Raw genomic sequence first — 12,310 nt, 5'->3', positions numbered from 1 at the left:
ATGAGTGAATCAAGCTAAAAAGCTGTGCAAACAAGCGATAATCTCACGATTCTGGCGGTGCGGTGCCCAGGCCCAGCCTTGGAACAAGTCATGGAATTATTGGCCAAAACAAGTCGCCTACTGCTTGCTGCTTACTGCTGCCAATAAGCGCTTCAGGGGAGTTCTCTCAATCTCAATCACAAACGTTGTAGTAGAATAGAATTCTGCTCTAAGGCCCACTCACAAAACACACGAATCTCGAACCCCACAAAACAAAAAAAAAACAAAAAACACCTGAAAGAAAAGTAACTCGAACTCTTGATACTCTCTATCTACTCTACTGAGTGGTGCACGTTCCTCGGATAATGACAGCGATTAGCATAGCAAAAGATATAGAAGCTTCTTGCAGATATGAGGATTGCAATCACAGGATTACCTCCACATCAAGCAGAGGAAGCAGAACAGAGGGAGACCCAAAGCTGCTCATCATACCCTCTCCCTTTGCTAAGGTATCACAAAATCAGCTAAAAGCGGAATATTTTCGTTATTTAGCAACCTATTAGTTGTCGTTTTTAGCTGTCGTTGCTTTTGTTGTTGCTGTTGCTGTTGTGTGCCTCTGTTGCTGTTGCTGTTGTTGCTTTTGTTGTTGGTGGTGTGTTCTAGTTGTTGCCGCTGCCGTTTCTGACTACTCCCAAGAACTGTTCCAACTTGTTCTGTTTGTTTCTTTCAGCCATTTCTGAGAAACTTTTGTTTGTACATAATTGCAATTTTGTCGAGCAGGTTTTTCGTTTGCTTTAAGGTTTATAAGAAAAGTCTGTTTTCTGTTTTTAGTTTTTAGTTTTCGGTTTTCAGTTTTCAGTTTTCTGTGTCTGTTTCGGTTACTGTGCTTTTTTCTGGTTCGGTTTGCAACAATGCAACAGATATAGAGCTTGGAGCGGACCGTAGCGGGACTTGGGGGCTGACTGGGTTGCATCCGCTCTCGAGCACGACATCAGCGGCGGGCTAGGGTTGCCGCAGATAGAGCTGCCTTTGTTTTACAGGTGTTCCACTGCACGAGCAGCAGCAGCAGCAGCAGCTACAGTGGCAACAACAACAGGCAGCAGCTACAATCAGCTTTAAGTTGTTTTCTTGCTTGTATTGTATAATTATTTAATTTATAATTATTTTCTGTACTCTAACTCTCCCTCTCCCTCTCCCTGTCTCTCTCTCTCACTCGCACTGGAGTTTGGTGCTGCTGCAGATTGCGGCAGGGTGGAGTGCTGGAGGGGGTTAGCAGAGCCCCGTGCCCGATGCCTTTTTATTCACTTTCGTGTCATTAATAACGGCGCACGTAACAGAAATCACCAGCAAACACACACACACACACACACTCTCCCGCTCTCTCTGCCTCTCTGTGTGGACTTGGCTCTCACTCCGCGCCACAACTGAAGAGCGGAAGAGGAAGTGGAAATACAATATGCAACCAACGTCCACGGCAACGACGACGATGCAGCGTAATTGGGTGGCAGGGTGGCAGCGATTATACAAGCCAGGCCAGAAGTACCAAAGAGCAGGGAGTCAAAAGTGAGCGACGTTTTCGGACTGAAAGTGGTGACTCCTCTCTCTCTCTCTCTCTCTCTCTCTCTGTCTGTCTCTCGTTTTCGGAGCCTGAGTTACGGCTGAAACTGTGAATAATTCGACTTCCAAGATGTGTTTGTCGCTCTGAATCAGCTGATTTCCAGAAATTTCATAAATATTCCTTGCAAAACGTTGCACCCCGCCCGAGGGAGGAACCAGAAGAATTCTCTTCATTTCAATAGCATTCGAAGGGAACCTATCGGTGTAACTAGATCTTTTCGATTGCAGTTCAGGAAGTTTCTTGAAACTCAAGGAACGACTAGGATCAGTGGGTACTCCCTTTCTCCCTTGACGGATGGGCTCATTAAGGATGGCAGAATGTTTGAGCCGCAAGCGATCTCCCTCTCTCGCTCTCTCTCTCTTCCCTGGCACTTGCTATAATTTCAATTACAAAATAATAGAAATTTCCAGTTCACCACACATGCAGAAAGAGACAGACAGACAGAAAGAGAGAGACACATATGGTTTGGGGCGCACACTCTTGTTGCTGTTGTTGTTGTTGTGTTTGCCGAAACGTAACGGGGCAGTGGCCGTGGTTCCCGCTCTTTCTCCCTCTCTGGCCGCTGCTGCTGTTGACTGCTTGGCGGCACTATTGTTTTTGTGATACTCGCAGCTGGAGAAAGGCGATTTTCTCTTTAATTATATTTTATTTTTTACATAAAAAAATTGTGTGATGTGCTGCTGTTGTTGTTGTTGTTGTTGTGGATTGTTTCATGGTTTCCGCTTTGTTTTATTCGATGGAGGGTTTTTTTTTTATTATTGTGATATTGTGGCAGGCGGACACGACGATGTCAAATTAATAAACCGGCCCCGGCCCTGTCCCTGTCCCTGTCCCTGCCCCTGCCCCACTAGACAGACAGACGGACATCAACAACAAATGTAATAAAAGCTTTGCGTGATGCGTATTTTTTTTCGTTGATTTTCTTTTCATTTAGCACTCACACGCACACGAAAAAAAAGACCCATACACATGGCCGCAATTTGTGTTTGCAAAATCAATTTGCATTTCCATTGGGAAATATAATAATTTTCGGTGTTGCCAAAAAAACAAACAAAAACAAAAAAACAATGACTACATATCGGGAATAATGTGAATATTGAATATTGATTATCGAATATCGCAATGACAGCCAACAACAAAGTGACTAACAAATGCACCAACACACGCACGCACACACACCAACGTACGCGTACGTAGAAACGATCAACACGAACGCACACGAACGGCTGACGGCCGACTACGAAAACTGTTCGAAAGAGACGAAGTACAGCGCGCGCGAGCAACCTGTGTGCTACCTCGACGGAGCTTTGAGAGAGAATGGCGATGCCGTCGGTCGGGGTCTGAAAAACAGTTCCAGCGAGCGGCTTGCCAGTCGAATGAGGCGGGAGAGGGCGGCCGGCCAGGTGCGATAGTGCCATGGTATGGGTGAGAGCATCGCATGGCCACTACTGTGGCTGTGTGCCACTTAAAAAGCTGGCTAACATTGCTGGCTGTTCCATGGCTCTTCCGATTGATCCACAAACCAAACAAAAACAAATAATCGGGCCATCCAGAAGATTCTCTCTGCCGCACACCTGTACCACATGACACATGAGACATGACACATGACACATGACGTGTGCTGCCACAGTGGGTCTAATTGGGGTTATATAACCCCCATTATAATGCGGCACTAAGCAGCAATGCAATTATCAAAGTTATTTGCATTTTTAACCCAATCAACGTTTCTCATAAGACTTGCACAATGCAGGGCTGCGGCTCGGGCTCCGCCTCGGGCTCGGGCTCTTTGCAGTCATCTCCCACTGTTTATGGAGCTTTCAGGGCTTTCCCACTTGACTCCCATTGTCAAATTGGGCAATTGCAAAAGAGATCCGAAGGCACATACATACAACATATGAACATGCTCGTAAATCGACAAACAGTCGTAAAAAGGTGTAAATTCGTATGCAAACGACTTTGAGCACACACACAGCCACACAGAACACACACCAAACAGCAAACACGAAGCCAAAGAGAGGCTGGCTGGCTGGCTGGCTTCCTCTCCGAGAGCGCATTAACAGCTGCTCCAGACAGCGACTGCAGACAGCAGACTGCAGGCGAGAGTGAGAGCGCATGCGAGCGGAGAGCGAACAATAAGCTGGGATCAAGTACTGGCTAAACGCGACAGCAACTGCACTGCGGAGCTCTCCGACAGGTTGCTGCATTTCTGGATAGTCCGCAATGACGGCAACGCATCGGCTTTCTCGTTTAGTGAGTGCTGACAAAAAAAGTGAGTATGCCCGCGCTCGTACTCGAACAACAGGCTGAGCTTACGTTACGCTCAGGTGACTCACGATCGTGCGAAGGGCGAGCGGGGGCGCTTTACTGCTGCTGCCTGCTGCTGCTGGTGCTGCTGCTGATGTGCTGACGTCCGCCGCCGCCTCTCCATATGGCATGTGCATGTGCCGTACATTATGGCCGAGTGGAGTCGAGTGCCTGCCTCTGGTAGTTAGTCGCTCTCCCGCTCGTCGTTAGCTTGCGGCGGCTGGGGCCACTAACAAAATGGGCAACGTAATGCCTCACTGGCTCCGACTACGACTACGACTCCGACTCCAACTCCGAGTCGGACTCCGAATCGGACTGAGCCAAGCGTTAAGACTGATGACTGTATTCGCCGCCTGTGCATGAGTGCGCATATCTGTACGTGTGTGAACCATACCGCTTCTCAGACAACAAACCATTTATATCCGGACCTGAGGCCTGTTTTGACTTTTCATTGAAACCTGCTGTCGCTCTGTCATAGTCGTCGGTGGGGCCATCGTTAAAACTAAAGTCGTAAAAATATATACGGAATACGGAATACATACGGAGTATCGCGTATCTACACACCACACTTTTGGCCCGCTCTCTGCTCTCCCCTGTCCCTCTCCCTTGTCCCTTGTCCCTTGTCCCGTGTCCCTGCGGCCTAGACTTGCTTGGCTTGGCTGATATTAACGCATTAGGCACAAGGTACACAAACCCATTTGCCATACTTGTGTCTGGGGCTGCGTCTCGTACCGCTTACCGCGTATCTCGTACCTCGTCTTGCTGCGGCGTTTCAGGCCGTGTTATGAAACAATCAACAAACAAACCCGACAACAACGATGATGATGACAGCAACAGCAGCAGCAGCCGCAGTCGCAGCAACAGTACTACCCGAGGGTTGCCAGAGCGATTTTAATAGGGGTTCCTGCTGTCATCAGGCGGGGTTGGAGCGAGCTCCAGGAACCAGGAGCTAAATAAGCGAGAAGTCTATAATTAGAACTGAGATGAGTTTTCTGCTCTGACGCACATCTCTCTCCCCCTTCTTTGGACTCCCTTTGTTCGGAAGCTCCTTTGGTATGTTAATCTGTTTTCTGTTGCTACTGTAACTACACCTGAATCACTCGTTCAGAGCCTCAACGAAAGCCCAGCACAGTGTCGCTGGAACGCTTTTAATTAAGTTTTGGGACTAAAGAAGTGGCTGGGAATGTTCCAAAACTCCTATAGAAGGGTAAATTAAGGAAAGTCCTTAAGTCGATTGGAGATAATCATTATTTGAACAGTCTGCTGCTGCTGCTAATGCACCTGCTAACACCTTAAGAGGGTTTAATATTTTCAGAGTACCATTTACTGTCATCACCGGTTGTCATCTGTCTTCATTTCCACCCACTCCTAAAGGACTATTTCGGAAGAACTGTCAACGAATCAACTCCTCAATCGCCCCTCTTCCGCTCACATATGAAACGTATTTTATATTTCATTAGTAAACATCGCAAAAGGTTTTGTCGCATGTAGTTACTAACTAAGCGATTACCTATTCCTCCCCTTAGCCTTCGCCCTTCGCCCTCCGCCCGCCACTTTCTGCAGTGCTGTAGCTCGACTGACCTTCGGCATTTTGAACCCAATTTGTAAGCAACAGAAAGAGAGAGAGAGAGAGAGAGAGAGAGAGAGAGAGAGGGGAGGTTGGGTAGGGTAGAGAGGGGTACTACATACATGGCTAGTAGACCTTCAGTCCGCCCCAAAACAGAGAAAACACAGAGAAGCAAAACGATTGCGAGAGCTTAGGGGCCCCCAGAGCCTTCCCCTATAGAGAGAGAGAGGGGGAGATGGGGGAGGGGAGAGCCCACCTTCAACTTGCGTGTTGCCACCGCTGGCGGGGCCATTGAATTGTTCATTCGGTCATGGCTACAACTGTGCTTGGGCTTGGGCCTGGGTCCGGGCTTTGCGGCTCATTAGAAAGTGAACGCTGAGCCGCTGAATGCTTAAGAGACAATACCCGAACCGCACCGCACCGAACCGAACCGAACCGAACCCTATACCCACAGACGAACCCAAACCCAAGACGTCGCATCGGATCGGATCGGATCGGATTGGGGGTCTAATGAAGCTTGACAGGGCTGCCTATCGGGGACCATGGATCGGTTCAAGATTCACTCTCCTCTGTCATTAGGGTTTTCCATCTTCTGCTTTTTCATTCAATTAAATGTGTAACACACGAATCCACGACAAAGATGAGCTGCGCTGCTGACGGATGGATGGGAGATACGAGTGCGAGCACGAGCACAGCAGCCCCATGGAAATGTTGAAAGAAAGATGGGGCGCAAAGACACGAGACAGAGACAGAGACCCAGAGAAAGATACAAACCAACAAAAAAAAAAAACACACACAAAAAATGATGTTAGTGGGAAATTTTTGTGGTTTCATGAAGTACTGCGCCGCCGAGTACTCCGATAGTCCGATTCCGACTTGGAATCACTTTCACTTGCACTTCGCTTTGCTTTCCTCCGCCCCGCCGCTCCACTTGTTGTTTCTTATCTTGGCCATGAATGAATCCCCGCCACCCCCCTCCATACACCTCTCTTCATTGAGTGGGGCTGCGGCTGCCCACTGGCCAAGCTTTTTGTATACCGCTTGCCGCTTGCCGCCGCCGACGCCGCAATGCCACTGGCGCCTTCATCAATCAACGAGCAGCGGCAGAGGCAGCGGCAGAGGCACCAGCCGAGGCAGCAGCAGCAGCGTTGGCCGTGCTTGCCGCTCATGTGGCATAGACAATGGGAAAGTTCGCCCACAAGGGTTCTCTGTGCCGCCCGCCCCCGTTCGGCTCTAAATCACGTACCACCTCCACACCCTCCCATCCCCATCGGTATGTGTATCATTACCTCGTGTCTCTCGTCCATTGATTTTCGTGTGTGCATTTTTCATTGGAAAACTCATGTTTACAAGCGATTAGCAGCTTATTATTATTATTTTTTTTTGGTGGGGGGGGTCCGCCTGTTAACATTGCTGTTAACAGGCATCGTCTGGCTGCCGACGTAATTGTAGTTGTCGTTTTTGTGTTTGATGTCGCTGTTTGTGTGCTGATGTATGTCATCATTGTATTTGTGGTTGTGGTATTGGCTGTGTGCATTGCATTTGGAACCGCTGCTGTGGCCGATCGAGCGGGGTTTGTGCCATGGCTGTGGTTCGAGTTCGAACTCGCTCCCGAACGGGCACTCGAGCACGAATCTTGTGTTGGCTGCTGTTCGTGTAGAGGCTGCTCGAGTGCCCTCTCGTACTGTCGCTGGTACGAGGTCGTTACCCGCTCTCTCTTTGCGCCTTCTCTCGTTCCTTGCTGTTTCCGGCTCTCTCCACACGAAGCATCGGCATACGGTGCATCGATACGTGTATGTGTGTGTTGGAGTGTGGGAAGCGGAATTATTGGCGCGCTCGGTACCGCTAGGCTTGGCTTGGCTTGGCATAGCGGTGCTTGACATTGCGGTGCTTTGGCTGACGCCGCTGCCGCTGCCGACGCCGCCAATGCCTCAAGCCGGCGACTACCGCTGCTGCTGCTGCTGATGTTCTGCTGCTTCTGCTGCCGCTGGCGTTCCTGGGTATGGACCGCCTCAACCCAATCGCCGATCTGGAACTGCTCCTGGCTGGTGAGATTGGGAATGGCCGCCCAGCTGTTGGGGCAGGGCAGGTCGGGGATGGGGCTTGTGGCCGGAGTGGCCGTGATGGTGGTGTCGGTATTTGTGGTCCTCACATACCCGGTAATGGTGGCTGGAGCCGGTCCAGGAATTGGAGGAAGTGCCTTCAACCAGGTGGCGGAGTCGGTGGATTGGCGTCTCAGTATCGCTGCGTTTGCCACGGCGCCGGTGGCTGCGCTGTCGGCGCTGGCTTCGCCGTCGGCGGCGCTGTCGGAGCTGGCAGTGGAAATGGCTGATTTGGGGCGATCCCTGGCTGTGACGCCGTGTGGTCCTCGTCGTCGTCGTCCTCTTCTGGCAGTGGAACCGCGTGGCATAGCTGCGCTGGATTGGCTTTGGTTGGATTTGGTAATAAAGTTTTTCGACCGACGCGAGTGGAGATTTTGTCAAGTCAGATTGATTCACACAGTTTTTTCGCTTTTTTTTTTTTCCAATTATATACCCGCTTTGGGTTGAGGGCTCTCAGTGTTCCATACAGGGGAGGAACTGAGAGGCTGGGGTGTGAGCCGCCAGCAACCAAGCGCGTTGCTTTATTAATTTCTCTTTGTGGGCAGTATATGTCTTAATTTAGTAGATGTACATTTTTGTTTGTTTGTTTTTTACAAAGAGAAAGAGAGAGAGATAAACTTTTCGGCACTTTGACGGAGGGACTAAACCTCAAACACGACTCGACTCCACAACGTTCACGACACGACTTTTTCTCGTTTGGACAGAGATCCAGATTCGAGACTCGATTCCACGATCGGGGCAAAAGGCTCCAAAAGTATGAATTGTCAAGAGGGTGTCAAGTGTGTGTGTGTGCGGTGTGAGTCAAGAAAGTAAAGTGGGGCCACGCTCAAAAGTATGCTGTCTCTTCCTTGAAATTCTCCCTAACTTAAAATTTGATTTGTAATCCCCTGTGAGTTTGTCAACTTGATGTTTTGTTGGTTGTAATGCGGTATGTGGTCTTCAGTCCCCTCTACTACCCTTGCCGCCTGCTGAGGGCAGACGACTAGGAATGTATCATGTACATGTGGGCGGGCAGTTTATAGGGAACGTAGTGGATATATGCGAAGACTTGCATATTTGGCTCAATTTAGGCCGTAGTGGTGGGGTGTGGCGGCAACTGATGCTGATTTGAAAGTCGATTACGAAACCGATAATCAATTGTCAGCACCGTTGCCGCCGAAGATTTATCACAGATTGTAATAATTTTTTTTTAGTGGGGTGTCGGAGAACCGCACTAATTACGATAGTAACAATAAGGGGGGGGGGAAGAAGGGGTTAAAGAAATGAGATCGAAATGTGCAGAAATGTGCAGTGTTGCAACACGTAGTCAATTGGGGAATAGATAAAGGGAAAAGGTAAACAATGCATGTGCTTTGCATGGAAAATAAGTGGAAAGGCACTAAATAAAAGAGACAAGCACTTGCAGAAATAGCAATACAGATAAGTAATAGACTGGAGTGGAGACGACGGAAAAACAGGTAATAAAAGAGATACTACACTGGAACAAAGACGAGACAAAACAGGTACAATTGATTTACGTTTACAATATTACAATAAACATAACAATTTAAAATAATGTCTATATCTTTTACTATAATTACAGGGAAGACAAGAAGCATCGGCCGGCATAGCAAAACACAATGCTTGTAAAGACATTGCGTTGCATACCGGCCGACCCCGTCGTCCCCCCTGGTCGTCGAAATTGGCGTCCTCCGGAGTCGTCAGAGGTAGGTGCAATTAGCACCTCGTCGTCGTTGTGGCTGTGGCTGCCCTCTTGGAGGACCAGTGGCACTGGTCCGGCCACCAGCTGGGAGCCAGGAGTAGATGGATGTGAGTGTGTGTGTGTGCGTCGGTAATTGTGGCCCTAGTGTAGAGCGAGTGGCTCTGGTCCGGCCACCAGCTGTGGGCAATGGCGGTCGATGACACGCCTACTCGAACGGCACAGGTCCGGCCGCCCAAGTGCAATGGATGTTTGTGTGTGTGTGTGTCTGAATGGCTGGCGGTAAGTATTTTCAGAGCCCTTTTTTAATCGTATGTGTGGCTGATGGGTTTTTCCTTTTCCAGGACCATAGGGCACTCTGAATGCCATGGCACTGGATCCGGCCACCAGCTAAGGACGATGGCGATGGCATAACTCGAACGGCACAGGTCCGGCCGCCCAAGTGTAATGGATGTTTGTGTGTGTGTGTCTGAATGGCTGGCGGTAAGTATTTTCAGAGCCCTTTTTTAATCGTATTTGTGGCTGATAAATTTTCCCATTTCCAGGACCATAGGGCACTCTGAATGCCATGGCACTGGATCTGGCCACCAGCTCAGGGCAAAAGCAGACACCTCACACAAGATTCGAGCGGCTCGAAGCCAGCCCCCGATTTGGATTGGATGTAGTTGCGTGTGTTTCTGCATTTGGGTTTGTAAGCAAGCATCAGCGCTTTGCATACTGGCGGCTCTGATCCGGCCGTCAGTTTTTGTTGTTGTGTGAGGCAGATTTTCATTGGTGTTTGGTCTAATGGCTTGTTTTCTTTTTTTGTTTCAGGTGTGCTGGCTACAGCCCCCATGATTTAGGCGCTCACGTTCCCGCCATCACCCCTCTCCTTTGACCTGAAGAGAGTGAGTGTGCGTGTGTGTGTCGCCAGCTGGAATGGCGTCGATCTCATTCAGTCGTCTGAGGGACCCTATATCCTCAATAGTGACGGAGGAAATATACAGAGGGCCCCCATTCGCCCAATCGGATACGGGAGTACACTTTCCAATAGATTGATGGAAGGATGGGCAGTTCTTCGGAGTGCTGTGAGTATTTGGATAGCTCCTTCAGTTCGATCTAACGCGGTTAATGGGTCAGCAGCTGTGTCTATTGTAGTTACTCTTGGGGCTGTAGTTGAGCTTGTAGGTGGTTTGTTGAGTCTTCGTCTGAGATTGTTATTACTAGTGCTGCAGTGTCAATTGCTGTGGAGGGTGGGCCATTTGGAATTTCGTCCGATATGACTATGGTGGCTGGCGTGTAGTCAGGGATCACCAGCCTCTGCACTGCCAGGTTTTGGCCCTCCATCTGCCTAATGGCCTCCTCCCTTGTATACTGGCCATTAGCGTAACGTCGCTTGATTACGTTTATAACTGATTCACAGTATCGGCTTGCTGGTCGGCGTGCTCTCTCTTCCATTTGTTGAGCTCGTTGCAGTTCCTTTCTTGCAGTCTCCTGCTTTTCCTTAGCCTCCTCTTGGATCCGCAGAAGAGTGGGTAGCTGGTTGGTGGTTTCGCGAGGCGCGTGTTGGGTGCTAGTGGTGAGGCTCTGCTTTTGCTGTTGTGTGATGTTAGCCTGAGCCTGCAGAGGTATAAAGTGGTTGGTTATTTGGTTTAGGTAGCCTTAGTTTGGCCTTAGTAGTCTTGTTGGAACAAATGGATTGGCAACCAGATTGCGGGCTTCTGGATTTGTGTGGGTGGCTAGGGCAATGGCGTATCGGCCGCTGGCTTTTTGGAAAAGCTCTTCCACAGTGAGTAGGTCGTATCTCGCCCTAAGTGCTTCGTTTCTGGCATATCTTCCCGCTTTAAGAGAGCATCTTTTTAGTTTGTTGTACGGTCCCTGTATTCTTTTGATTTGCGTGTTGGAGCATAGGGCACCCCAGAGTGGGGCGATGAGCTATCTTATCATCAGCATTTTACATTTCTTTGCCAGCTTGCTTCCTGCACCGATCAGCCAGTTCAATTTTTTGGCTCTGGCCCACATTTTTATTCGGAGTTGCGTCACGTGTGCACTCATTGTAAGTCCGCTGTCAATCTTGACGCCCAGATAAATAGTGCTTTTTTTGACTGGGACCAGTTTGCCATCTATTTTTATTGGGATGTTGTTAATCTGTACTCTTCTTTTGGAGAAAATGACGTGTGCCGTTTTTATTGGGTTGATGGTTATGGACCATTTTTTAGCCCATATTACCAGTTGCGTTAAGTAGTTGTTGTTTCGTTTGACCGCCATTGCGGGATAGTCTCCCATGCTCAGTATGGCCGTGTCGTCCGCATATGTAGATAGGAGCATTTTTTTGGGGCCCGGATTCGTATGTAAACTTCTGTGCGTGAGCGCAGGTAGTGGCATGTCGGAGGAGAAGATCGTGTAAAGGATGGGGCCTAGCACACTCCCTTGAGGAACTCCAGCTGTGATTCGCCCTGTCCTAGACTTGATGCCATCGTTGCATTTAATGGCAAAAGTTCTCCCAGACAGGTAGTTTTCTAGGATTGTATAGAGTCTGAGGGGAAGTATTTTTATTAGTTTTGACAGTAATCCTTCATGCCAGACACGGTCGAAGGCCTCAGCTACGTCAATGAATACTGCTGAGCAGTACTGTTTTTCCTCGTAGGCCCTGAGGATAAATTGGGTGACTCTGGTCAGTTGCTGCTCTGCGCCATGCTCCTTCCTGAAGCCGAACTGGTGGTCCGGGATGGCTTTGTGAAATGCCTCTTCGCTCAGCAGCCGTTTGAGCAGGAGTCTCTCAAATACTTTTGAGAGGCCCGATAGGAGGCTGATTGGGCGGTATGACTTCATATGTGAGGGATTTTTCTTTGGCTTTGGGATCATAACTATCTCTGCGTGTTTCCATATCCTAGGGTAGTGGCCTATTCGTAAGATTGAATTAAATATTAGCAGGAGATAGAGGTTGGCTTTTTTTGGTAATAGTTTTATTAGCCTATTGTCAATGTTGTCCTCCCCTGGGGCCTTCTTTGTTTTTAGTAGTCCGATTTCTTTTTGCAGTTCCTCCAGAGTAATTGGTTTCG

General features: G+C 49.0%; 1 long non-coding RNA gene across 1 annotated transcript; it reads left to right on the top strand.

Annotated features, from left to right (window-relative positions):
- The first annotated feature begins 9,529 nt into the window (after positions 1-9,529).
- On the top strand, positions 9,530-10,262 carry LOC113566469. Its single transcript, XR_003409097.1, has 3 exons — positions 9,530-9,551; positions 9,815-9,938; positions 10,083-10,262. It is a non-coding gene; the product is annotated as an uncharacterized LOC113566469 (long non-coding RNA).
- Positions 10,263-12,310: the final 2,048 nt, after the last annotated feature.

The sequence above is a fragment of the Drosophila persimilis genome, unplaced genomic scaffold (genome assembly GCF_003286085.1).
Source record: "Drosophila persimilis strain 14011-0111.01,24,50 unplaced genomic scaffold, DperRS2 tig00000707-arrow-arrow-pilon, whole genome shotgun sequence".
Taxonomy (NCBI): domain Eukaryota; kingdom Metazoa; phylum Arthropoda; class Insecta; order Diptera; family Drosophilidae; genus Drosophila; species Drosophila persimilis.
The sequence above is the reverse complement of the archived record's forward strand: the minus strand, read 5'-3'. Positions and strand labels throughout refer to the sequence as shown.